This window comes from Salmo salar, chromosome ssa03, assembly GCF_905237065.1.
Source record: "Salmo salar chromosome ssa03, Ssal_v3.1, whole genome shotgun sequence".
NCBI lineage: Eukaryota > Metazoa > Chordata > Actinopteri > Salmoniformes > Salmonidae > Salmo > Salmo salar.
Window position 1 is genome coordinate 31,564,704 of NC_059444.1, and position 13,646 is coordinate 31,578,349.

Here is a 13,646-nt window from a genome sequence, read left to right on the forward strand (position 1 = left end):
TTGCGCAGGCTGTACACACTTCATTAGTCTCTCATTCAAAATGTAATGCCTTGAATTTCACGGCGGCATCCCCTTTGTGGCCGTAATGCACCCTAAAACAATCCATGCCTTTTGCGGCCTTGGGTCGTTGTTGCCCTTCTCTCTGAGTGCTGTGCAATCTCACTCACATGGCTCTACACCAGGTGATTGGGTCTTTCACACAGGCTACAAGTGAAGACAGACACATCAGGGACTCAATCGCAATCGTCCTTATCCAATGCTGAGGTGCATATTGAAGATATTGGAAGAAATGTCCACATTTACTTTTCGTCAGCCAACAAGATGAGTGGGCCTAACAAACAGCAAAAGCACAAGCCTATGTCAATCTACTATCCCCCATAGTACAAAAGTCGACCGATTCTATTCTGTTCAAGAAATAAATATTCCAAACATAGTGTGGGACAGTTAACCCTCGCAGGGCTGCTGGCCCAGACGGCATCTCTGCCGTGTCCTCAAAGCATGCGCAGACCAGATGGCTGGTGTGTTTATGGACATATTCAATCGCTCCCTATCCCAGTCTGTTGTCCCCACATGCTTCAAGATGGCTACCATTGTTCCTGTACCCAAGAAGGCAAAGATAACTAACTAAATGACTATCGCCCCGTAGCACTCACTTCTGTTATCATGAAGTGCTTTCAGAGACTAGTCAAGGATCATATCACCTCCTTCTTACCGGCCACCCTAGACCCACTTCAGTTTGCATACCTCCCCAACAGGTCCACAGACGACACAATCACCATCACACTGCAGACTGTCCTATCCCATCTGGATGGTTTCTTCGACAAGCGGCCCATCGCCGGACCCCAGCTCCCCGCTACCACATTGGGCAGAGGGTACGGCTTTCCACTCAGGATCTGCCACAGGAAACACAGGGATAAATACACTGGGGTAAATAAGAGACACCTGGGGGGGTGGAGACAATCACAAGGACAGGTGAAACAGATCAGAGCGTGACAGTATCACAGGGGGTATCTCTCTGTGCCAGTTCATCTTGTATATTTCCAAGTCAACCAACGTTTTTCCCCTTCTCCTGCTTTTTGCATTCTCCTTTTTCTAGTCCTCCCGGTTTTGACCCTTGCCTGTTTCTGGAGTTTGTACCCACCTGCCTGACCATTCTGCCTGCCTTGACTACGAGCCTGTCTGCCACTCTGTACCTCCTGGACTCTGATCTGGTTTTGACCTTTTTGCCTGTCCACGACCATTCTCTTGCCTACCCCTTTGGATTATAAACATTGTAAGACTCCAACCATCTGCCTCCTGTGTCTGCATTTGGGTCTCGCCTTGTGCCTTGAGAATACGAACTGGCCATGACAGACCCAGCAGACTTGGACCAGCTCCACCAAGCTGTCTCCCTGCAGGGAGCCACCATTGGGAGACATCAGGAGTTGCTACAGGGCCTTTTGGAAGGGCTCAGTTCCTTGACGGAACGCCACGACCATGGGTTGAAGGCTATTATGGATCAAATCAGGGAGTTAGCTCAGAGACTGTCTGCCACCTCTGAAAAACCTCAAATCAACCAGTAATTTTTTCCCCATCTGTGGTGAGTTTGTACAGCCTATCCCGACTCCCCGTGAACCCCGCTTACCTCCTCCAGAGAGATATTCGGGGAATCCTGGCACCTGCCAGGGTTTTCTTTCTCAGTGCTCGCTTATTTTTCAGCTACAGCCATCTTCATTTTCTTCAGACCGATCGAAGATAGCGTATATAATTACGCTAATGTTGGGAAGGGCGCTCTCCTGGGCTACGACAGTTTGGGAACAACAATCTACCATTTGCGGTCATTTGGAGGAATTCATGGCAGAGGTGAGAAAAGTTTTTGAGTCTCAGGTATCTGGGAGAAAGGCGGCCAGCAAACTGCTTGACTTATGTCAAAACTCCGTAGTGTGACAGACTACGCGGTGGACTTTCGCACGTTGGCTGCCGAGAGTGCCTGGAATCCGGAGTCTCTTTTCGATACTTTTCTACACGGATTATGTGAGGAGGTAAAGGATGAGCTAGCTGCTCGGGAACTGCCGGTGGACCTTGACTCTTATCTCCTTAACCATTAAAATTGATGGACACCTAAGGGAACGCAAGAGTGAGAGGAGGTTTGGTCTTGGGCACACTCGTGCACCCGATATGCCGCTTTCACCTTCTATGGAATCCGGAAGTTTCTGAAGGCAGCTTTTACGAGAGGAGTCGAAGTCACCCGAGCTCTCTCATGAGTCTATGACGCATGAGTTGGATACTCCTGCGCCTATGCAGTTGGGTAGAACTAGACTATCAGTTTGGGAGCACTCACAGAGGATGAATAATAACTGTTGTCTGTACAGTGGAGTGGGAAGGACATTTTATAGCTACCTGCCCTATTAGGAAACCCTTGTCTCTAGTGGGTACCAGTACTGGGAGTTCCCTGATTCCCATCACCCGCACACCCCTTTTTGCTCTTATGCTTTGGGGAGACCAATCTAAGTCTCTCCGAGTGCTCATGGACTCTGGGGCTGATGAATGTCTTATGATAGCTTCGGAGCTTGGTATTCCTACTCAGCCCCTCTCTGTGCCCATGGATGCTACGGCACTGGATGGCCGCTCTATAGGGGAAGTCACCCATTGTACTGTGCCCGTTCAATTACGGGTTTCTGGTAAGCACAGTGAGACCATACTGTTCCTCCTCATTGCATCTCCCCATGTTCCAGTTGTGTTGGGATTTTCCTGGTTACAAAACACAATCCTGTGATTGACTGGACCACAAGCTCCATCCTGGGTTGGAGTCCTTTTTGCCATTCCATTGCCTTCAAGCAGCACAGCCTTCCCCAAGTCGTGCTCCTCAGGATGTTAGCTAGACTGTGGATGTCTATGCTATTCCTACTGAGTACCATGACCTCCTGGAATTGTTCAGTAAGGCACGTGCTACTTCCCTTCCGCCGCACCGTCCTTATGATTGTGCAATTGACCTTCTCCCAGGCACTACATCACCTCGGGGTTGGTTGTATTCTCTGTCCGGACCAGAGACCAAAGCTATGGAGGAGTACATACAGGAGTCTCCGGCCACTGGGGCTGGCCGTCCTTCTGCATCTCCTGCCGGCGCAGGGTTTTTCTTTGTGGAGAAGAAGGACAAGACCCTGTGCCCGTGCATTGACTACCGGGGACTTAACGATATCACTGTCAAAAATCGTTACCCCCTATCTCTCCTCTCCTTGGCGTTTGAACCTCTCCAGGGGGCTACCATGTTTTCCAAGTTTGACCTTCAGAATGCCTACCACCTGGTTCGGATACGCGAGGTGGATGAGTGGAAGACAGCCTTCAACACAGCCAGTGGACATTATGAGTACCAGGTCATGCCATTTGGATAATGCCACTTTAATAATGTTTACATATCTTACATTACTCATATCACAAGTATATACTGTATTATATATCATCTATTGCACCTTCGCCATCGCTCATCCATACTTACATGTACATATTCTCATTCACCCCTTTGATTTGTGTGTGTTAGGTAGTTGTTGGGGAATTGTTAGATTACTTGTTTAGATATTACTGTTAGATATTGCTGCGCTGTCGGAACCAGAAGCACAAGCATTTCGCTACACTCACATTAACATCTGCTAACAATGTGTATGTGACAAATAACATTTGATTTGATTTGTGGGATGCAATAGATCCCATATTAATACAACCACTAGCAGCAATGTGGCTGACGCAACAGATCAGAAAGTTTAGCTTAAAATGTTGATAAACTGTTAGGCTATTTCTTCCCATTACAAGAGCAGCAATGTGCACATGGTAGTAGGCTATAAGAGAATGTTCCATTAGCGGAAAACACCATTATCAAAAGTGACCGCAAATGCAATTATAAATCTCATGTTTTTATTATAAAGGTACATTTTTATGGTGAAAATGATTTTCCCCAAACTTGAAACTCATGCGTTGCTTATGTATGCCAGTTAGACTCTACACCCCTTGTAAAGCGGATTAATGTGCTTCATTTTAAGAAGTTATTTGGCCACTTTAGTTGTGATTACAAACCTTATCCACACATATAGGCCTATGGGAGACGCTACACGAGGTGTGCGACTATATTTCGAAAAAGATGCAAAAAAAGGGAGTTTCCTATGCTGGGCATAATTTACAAGTGATAATATATAGTTCACAAGTGATAGGCTATTCTTGATTTAATCTTGTCTTTACATATACTAAATAATGTATGTGTGAAATTCGTTTTGATTTAGAATGGACCATTATCACGCACCTGTCTCGAAAAACAGTGTCAGGGGAAAAAATATATGTCATCTATGCACTTAAATAGCGAATTGAGGACGCTTTTCCTGTGGTTGATTTTCATGCCAGCCAGGTAGGCTATACTCCTATTGTTAAGATAAACAATGTGCTTAATATTAGGAAAGTTGAGAAATAAATATAGTAGGCCTAGTCTATAGAAAGCTGATGGGATCCTCTTTTAGTAAAGGCCATCACTCTGTTTTCTCACACAATTTAATAGCCTATAGAAATGTTGTGCAACATGAGCTCATGGGCTCTCATGAAGTGATTAGATTTTTGATTACATTTACATTGATGTCAGAGTGATCAGAGGGACAATCGAGTGCTGAGTGCCAGGCAGTTAACAAGTTTGGTAGACTACTAATGACCAGCAGCAGCATCAGAGCTTGGAGAAGCCTAATTTGACTGCCTTCAGGACTCATGAGCGCCAGTGTGGGTGTAACACAGTCACCGCAACAGCCCTATCCATGACCTCTGGCATCTGTCAAGGTTACTGTGAGGGTTATTAGGCTGAAGCTTTAAAGAATTCTGACTATGCTGCTGGATCTAACATGAATCAAACACTAATGACTAAGACCGATTGAGTTCAGTGATGTTATCACTTTGTTAAATAAATAAATAAATGTATTATTGTATTGTATATTGTTACCATTAAAACATTTTTAATTCTCTCACATAACAGTATGAGGATATATTTTGTCCAAGATATAGAAACAGATGAACAGTAATGACCACATTTTATTATAATGCATTTAATCATCTAGTACTCTAGGTCATTATATGTAGGGTATAGGGTTTTTCTTCAGTTTTGAGCCATTGTCTGCAAGCAAAAGACAATTGACCTTAAAGTTAAAAACTCTTAGGGATCGGATCCCGCTAGCGGGATCAAAATCGACAACATCTGGTGAAGCTGGAGTGCGCCAAATTCAAACTACAAAATTGTAATATTAAACATTTATGAACATACACGTGTCTTACATCATTTAAAAGCTTAACTTCTTGTTAATCCAACCGCGTTGTCAGATTTCAAAAAGGCTTTACGGCGAAAGCATACAATGCAATTATCTGAGGACAGCGCCCCTACATCAAAATACTTTTCCAACCAGCACGGGCTTAACAAAAATCACAAGTAGCGATAAAATAAATCACTTACCTTTGAAGATCTTCCTCTGTTTGCAATCCCAAGGGTCCCAGCTACCCAACGAATGTTCGTTTTGTTTGATAAAGTCCTTCTTTATATCCAAAAAGTCAGTTTAGTTTGTGCCATTGATTTCAGTAATCCACTCCTTCAACATGCATACAAAGGAATCCAAAAAGCTACCGGTAAACTTCGTCCAAACAAGTCAATCAATGTTTCTAATCAATCCTCAGGTACTCTAATATGTAAATAAACGATAATATTTCAGACAGAAAGAACGGTGTTCAATAGAAAAGGAAAATAACAAAGAGCTCACCAAAAGTCTCCCTGTCCTGATGAGAACACCTTGGATAAACTACAACTACTTGTTTGTTTTTCAAGAAACAAGCCTGAAACACTTTCTAAAGACTGTTGACATCTAGTGGAAGCCATAGGAACTGCAATCTGGTTCCTATTTGTTTGTATATCCCATTGGCTAGCATTGAAAAGGTCTGTGACCTCAAAAAAAAATTTGGAATGGAGTTTCCTCGGGTTTTCGCCTGCCATGTCAGTTCTGTTATACTCACAGACATTATTTTAACAGGTTTTAGAAACTTCAGAGTGTTTTCTATCCAATTCTATCAATTATATGCATATCCTAGCTTCTGGGCCTGAGTAACAGGCAGTTTACTTTTGGCATGTCAGTCATCCGGAAATTCCTATGCACTGCCACTTGGCTTTTTTTACACCAACTCTTTTGCAATCCATGTGCTGTTGCAACAGTTCTGCTGCACCACAGTTCAGTCAGTTAATCCCTACTAGGTCTCGGGTGCCATTATTTTAACTATGTGATATTACTCAGCAGCTAGACAGCCTCGGCCTGGGGCCTCATAAATTACGTCATAACTCACCTGACTGATCCAGAGGATGAAGGAGGCAACACGGGTGAAGACAGTAGGTTTCTGGGGGATGTTGCAGCCTTTACCATTCGCAAAGCTGGTGACACCCTGGACATACCACCTACCGTCTGCCCTGACAGTTCAGTGGCCCACCTGAATCACCCTGGGGAGACACAAGAAGACCAGGGTGGAGGAGATGGGGAAAAAAGCAACTAGCCACATTGGAAATAATAAAAAAATGTCTGACGGTAGTACATACACAAAACACGACAAACATGCACTGTACATACCTGCGTTCACTCACGCACACACCCACACAGACATGCACTCATCCACACACACACATACTGTACATTCATACTACGACACACATCACAACTGCTGCTACCAGAATAGTATTATTATTGCTAAAAACTGTACAATTTGAACACTTGCCCCCCAATCTCCCCTTCCCCAAAACACATGTAAATATTGGATTATAAATTGGACCTTCCTGCTTAATAAATGCTTATTCTGCTGAGCCATTTACTTTATGTTCATATTCTTATATTTTATTATGTCTTATTGTTGTTGCATTGTCGAGATGGGACATGCAAGTAAGCATTTCGGTGTATACCATGTGTATCCTGTGCATACGACTAATAAAACTTAAAACTAGAATGCATTCATCCAGTTTGGTGACCACTACTCACATGACAGGCGGACTTGCTCTCTCCGCCAGCGCAGATCATGGTGGTCTTTGCAGAGCTGCCCCACCAGTCACTATGGCTACAGACACTGTGCTCCACCACAGGAAGCAGGGCCTGCTGCAGGTGGTTGGCTGCGGGACCACCAGCTGAGAGAGGGAGAGTGAGAGAGAGAGAGAGAGAGAGAGAGAGAGAGAGAGAGAGAGAGAAAAAAACAAACAACACTGTATAATCATATAGCCCTATATGTTTGCCATCATAATGTGTTATGTCTACATTTTGGCATTAGATGCCTTCATAATGCCTAATAAAGTGAGACAACAGTAAAAGTAAACAAACAGTATTTGACATGGGCTGCATTGAGTGTCTTACAGTAGATGCGCCCCCAGCCGGTGAAATAGCAGGGCTGGTTGTGGGTAAGGATGGCACCGCTCTCTGGAAGGCAGGCCAGCTGGACCTTGTCATTGATCACAGCACTCCTCACCAGCTTCAGGAGGGCAATGTCGTTCCTGAAAGTCATAGGAAACAGCAAACACCAAAGGAAAAGGGCAACACTGTCAGGGCAAGAGGATCTTATGACTGACTTTGACAATATGAGTTCTGTCTGTTATGTTACAGCCCATGTTTAAACAGCAAAGGTAGATGATAACAGTATCATGTTCTGTCGCTGGCCCAGTGCGTTTCAACACCGTCTTCCATTATTTATTCAGCTGTTTGTCTCTGAAAGTGACTCATTATTAGAACCTGTTTTGTACTATATTTCTGGGCAGAAGGCCTTACCCACGTGAGACACAGTTATCGTTCCAGTCAGGATGGAGGATCATCTTGTCCCCCGGACGTGCTTGTTGCACCCTCGACAACTACTATGATTATTATTATTTGACCATGCTGGTCATTTATGAACATTTTAACATTTTAACATCTTGACCATGTTCTGTTATAATATCCACCCTGCACAGCCAGAAGAGGACTGGCCACCCCTCATAGCCTGGTTCCTCTCTAGGTTTCTTCCTAGGTTTTTGCCCTTTCTAGGGAGTTTTTCCTAGGGAGTTTTTCCTAGCCACCGTGCTTCTTTCACATGCTTTGCTTGCTGTTTGGGGTTTTAGGCTGGGTTTCTGTACAGCACTTTGAGAATATCAGCTGATGTACGAAGGGCTATATAAAAATAAATTTGATTTGCTTGTCCACCATGATGGACTCCTCATAACCCTCCTCTGTATTCATGTCACGCGCTGCCACGACCACTCTGTATGTGTGGAACCTGGATCAGATCAGAGGGAAGAAACACTGGTGAAGTAACCTGGTTGGCCCAGATCTGTTTGTGCTGTATAGCCAATTCCCAACAGCCTTAGTTCTCTATACAGCACAAACAGGCCTGGGGAGACTAGGCTACAGGTGAAGAGAATGTTTATTTTACTCTACTGACGAGTGCAGCATTTGGTCTTACAGTGCCACATGCTGGTAGGGCAGAAAGAGTATCAAGTGTTTGTTATGCCCTAGTTTGGTGATAGCTAAGGAGTATGTAAGAGAAAGCTTCTCAGGGAACATTATGGGAACAGTTTTTGGCAGGGTTTCATAGAGCAGCAGGAGAGCCTATATATAAAGGTGTTCAATGTTTCTGTCATACCCCAGCCCTAATTACTTATTGGATGCCTATTATGATACTAGCTATATTTGATAGAATCATACAGCCATTTGCATGGCATATTGTATGCTGGATTCACGTAATGCAGTGTGCAGCCGTCATGACCCAGTTATCAGCGATGAGCGTACCTCCTCAGGTGGGGAAGAACGACTCCAGAGAAACCTAAGAATAAATGGCAAACCCATACATGGGTCTAAACAGTAGCATAATTGTGTGTGCATGTGCATGTGAGTCTATATTAATAAACCAGGAATGAAAAGTATGCATTATGTGCTCTCATCGGATAAGTTACAAATCAAAAAACAGGCAGGTCCCTAATCAGCAATTCAGGTCATATATAGGGACTTGTAGGTCAAGATATGTGGTATAATTAGTTCATGACTTGGGACATTTGTGAAATTATTTAAAAATACAGTATGTATCTACGTATGTCTCCAAAAACGTATGTTACAACAATTTGTCTATTTACAGTATGATACTTTTTATTGTAAACAACTTGTAATAACTCATTAACAACGCAATCAATGTAAGTTTATCGTTACGCTGTACTCTTATTCATACTGTAATTCCCAGTCTTACTTGCCATGGCCGGGGGGTAAGGGGGTATGCCACAACCTGAGACTAATACACACAGAGATAATGACTGGTAGTGTAAGTGATCTCTTAAAAACAGCATTGAAATCTAACCCTAAACCACACTGCTAATCCTAATGCCCACGCCTAACCTTAAACAATTTTTTTCATACTTTTTTACTACATAGCCAATTTTGCAGCTGACTTAAGCGGGAGTCAAGACTCATGACAATAAATGTCAACCTGCTAAAAAAAAAAAACACTTTACAGCAGTAATAATTGTGGAGTGGCACCTTATCACTCCACGGCGGAAGGTGTCAGTGTATATACGTGTCATTCATTATTTTGTGTTGTCACTACGGAAGTGCGAGACATGGCACTATTGAAAGGAGTGATTTCTGGGTTAGCGTTAAGTGTGGCGGTGGTGCAGTTGAAGTTGAAGATTTCTGGTGATGTGACACCTGCCATTTGGTGTGTCTGCTGCATCGCAGACCCGGTGGGGAGCGTGGTGAAGCAGAGGAGTCACTGTCAGCACTTTTGAGTCAATATCCGACAAAGTCATGTTATACAGTCCATTCGGAAAGTATTCAGACCCCTTGACTTTTTCCACATTTTGTTAAGTTACAGCCTTGTTCTAAAATGGAATTAAAAAAATCCTCATCAATCTACACACAATACCCCATAAAGACAAAGCAAAAACAGCTTACATTTTTTTGGCACTGAAAAATCACATTTACATAAGTATTCAGACCCTGTACTTTGTTGAAGCACCTTTGGCAGCGATTACAGCCTCGAGTCTTCTTGGGTATGACGCTACCAGCTTGGCACACCTGTATTTGGGGAGTTTTCTCCCAGTTTTGCAGATCCTCTCAAACTCTGTCAGGTTGGACGGGGAGCGTCGCTGCACAGCTATTTTCAGGTCTCTACAGAGATGTTCAGACTTGTCCCAAAGTCACTCCTGCTTTGTCTTGGCTGTGTGCTTAGGGTCGTTGTCCTATTGGAAGGTGAACATTCGCCCCAGTCTGATGTCCTGACCGATCTGGATCAGGTTTTCATCAAGGATCTTTCTGTACTTTGCTCCGTTCATTTTCCCCTCGATCCTGACTAGTCTCCCAGTCCCTGCCACTGAAAAACATCCCCACAGCATGATGCTGTCACCACCATGCATCAGGTTTCCTCCAGATGTGTCGCTTGGCATTCAGGCCAAAGAGTACCATAAAGGCCTGATTGGTGGAGTGCTGCAGAGACGGGAGTAAAAACTAACGGGGGCACTGTTTAATGCGTTTCACAGGACAAAACATTCCAAGCATTCCAATATACGTAAGCAGGGGGGTACTACAGGTGCCCTAAAGGGACAAACTAGAATATCAATACACAACATATTCCTCCCCCTTTACTTTTGATATCTCATAAGGAAAAAGTAAATATTCACTGTTTTGCATATTATTTTCCTTTTTAAAAACTGTTCTCTTAATGTAAATAAAGGACGTTTCCAGAATAACCTTTCCTGAACTAGGGAAAGACGGTAGACTGTCTGAGTTTCCAGACTTAACCCTGGGGTGTATTCTGCCCCAATGTCAGAGGTTAGTCTGAACTAAATATTCAACCTTTCAGGGGGTCATCTTTCTCTTGAAGGGTAATGACGTTGTACAGGTGAGTCTACAGTCACATTGTCTCTGAGTCTCAGTGGTGATGGTGTATGCCCACACTGGGGTGAAACAGTACCCTGAGTAGGCACTCTGCCTGGTTCAGGTGAGTCTGTAGCACTTTCCGAATTTGTAGGTCGTGCAGTGGATGTTCAGGTGATGGCTCGTAGACATGGTAGGTCTCCAGTAGCTGATCTTGGTTTGTCACTTGACAAGAGTCATCTCTGAGGTTGGTTCCTGGCAACAGTTGATCCATGTGTCTCTTCCAGATGATGTTCTCTGGTCTGTGAAATGTGTAGGACACATGGCCTGTTTGTGTGACCACTGTTGCTGGTTTCCACTTTGGACCTTTGCCGGCAGTTCCGAGCAGGAACTCTCTCTCCAGGTCTGAAGCAATGAAAAGCTAATTAACCTATTGAATTATAAGCATGGCTGGTCAAATGCATTTTCGGCAAGGAACCGATTAACGGTTAACCATCCCTGTATTCTGTGTGTGTGTGTGTGTGTGTGCGTGTGTGTGTGTGTGTGTGTGTGTGTGTGTGTGTGTGTGTGTGTGTGTGTGTGTGTGTGTGTGTGTGTGTGTGTGTGTGTGTGTGTGTGTGTGTGTGTGTGCGCGGCTGTGTGTGTGTGTGTGTGTGTGTGTGTGTGTGTGTGTGTGTGTGTGTGTGTGTGTGTGTGTGTGTGTGTGTGTATTTACCCATTCCGGTCTTGTTCCAGGGGAGAGGAGCAGTTCCCCAGTCCGTAACGTACCTTCTTCGGTGCAATCAAGTCCAACGGTAACATGTTCATCAGAGACTCCTCAGCAGCCCACCCCCTCGCCCTATTGCTGCTAATCGACTGTGACATCACAAAGAGGTACAATTCAATTACCACAACATCAGTACAACTTTATGGTTCCTGAGTGGCATTAGAAACTACTGGTACTGTAGAGAAATCACCATTCACCAACTACTGCACATACACTTGCAGTGACACTAAAGATAAGTCATTGAGGGCCTCAGTAGCTTTATCAATACCAATGTCAATTGAGAGTGGAATTATACAGTTAAATTCCGCATTGGTAAAAAGGGTGCAAGAAGCCAGTCGAATAGCCAGTGTTCAATGTACATAGGGCAGAAGTCTCTAAGGTGTCGCCTCTTGTCATGGACGTTGTAAGGATTGGACCAAGGCGCAGCAGGTAAAGTTCTCATCTTCTTAATTTATTTAAAGAAAACACTTAAACAAAATAAACAAAATGACGAAACAGTTCCGTAAGGCAACACAGGTTATACAGGAAAACAACCACCCACAAAATACAAGTGAAACAAACCCCAACTAAATATGGCCTCCAATTAGAGGCAACAACAACCAGCTGTCTCTAATTGGAGGTCCTACCAAAAACCCAACATAGAAATAGAAAACATAGAACCTAAACCAAAAACACCGAAACACACAAAACAAACACCCCCTGCCACATCCTGACCAAACTACAATGACAAATAACCCCTTTTAATGGTCAGGACGTGACAGTACCCCCCCGAAAAGTGCAGACCCCAAATGCACCTCAAAAACAACAACCCCACAAAAACAACCCCAAACTTAAAGGGAGGGAATGGAGGGTGGCCACCGTCAACAACGGTTCCTGTGCTACACCCCCCCCCCTCCCAATCCTCCCACTACGGAGGTGGCTTTGGGCGTCGCTCCCGTTCAGAAGACTCTAGGCTGGGGAGCGTCGCTGGAGCCTTCTGGCTGAGGAGCGTCGCTGGAGGCTTCGGGCTGAGGAGCGTCGCCGGAGACTCCGGGCTGGGGAGCGTCGCTGGAGGCTCAGTGCTGAGGAGCGTCCTTGCAGGCTCAGGGCTGAGGAGCGTCGCTGGAGACTCAGGGAATGTACCTAAGCAGACATGTTCTGGTCACTGTGCAAAAGTTGAGGGTTATGCCATATTTATTTCTATTAAGCGAAATATTGTTGTAAATGTAATCTCTATGACTGTTGATGTTATGTTGGCACAGTTCAACTGTTGTTCAAACTACAATAGAGTAATTTATTTAATTTGTTTGTCTTAGACAATACCCTGGTGCCTGGCTTCTTCCTGGAGTGGATTCTAGACACAAACAGAATTACTTTGCCTGTGTCTCATTGCAGCAGAACCGTATCCCGTGAACTGAATCCCTCTCGAGGGATTAGACTTTATGCTGGATTTCAAGCAGATGACTCATGAGGAGCTGAATGGCAGTTTGATCATGACAACACTCCTCCCACAGCTTTAAAAGTATTCCCTGATCACACTGTATGTTTCTTTGTGAATAGTAATTTTGTTCATGACCACCAGCTCTCTTAGCTACAGATTGTTACACCAGATAATGTGATTTAACCAAAGATTTTTGGTATTCATTACTCAAAATTACAGGATAAATACTGTTTGCTGTAGCACAGAGAATTTTCTACCAACCTTAGCGATGCCGTCTTCGTCCTTGATTCGGGGAAACAGGAGTCTCATAAAATGTCCGTGTCCAGTTGCAGGGGGTCAGTTTGAATTTAGAAAATGCTCCATTACTCTTTTTGCTCCATTTAATACATTTTTTTAATTTAACCTTTATTTAACTGCTCCATTTAAGTAATCCAACAATGTGTACAATGCCATCTTGTTTATTTCAAGTCTTCTCTCATTGATCGAGACAGGTATCTGTCATCATGAGGGCTACTGAGTGGCGCAGCGGTCTGAGGCACTGCATCTCAGTGCTAGAGGTGCCATTACAGACCCTAGTTTGATTCCAGGCTGTATCACAACCAGCTGTGATTGG

The 13,646-nt window shown here is 44.1% G+C and overlaps 1 pseudogene; it reads right to left on the minus strand.

Annotated features, from left to right (window-relative positions):
- Positions 1-795: 795 nt before the first annotated feature.
- Positions 796-13,342, minus strand: LOC106599647 (proproteinase E-like; annotated as a pseudogene).
- Positions 13,343-13,646: the final 304 nt, after the last annotated feature.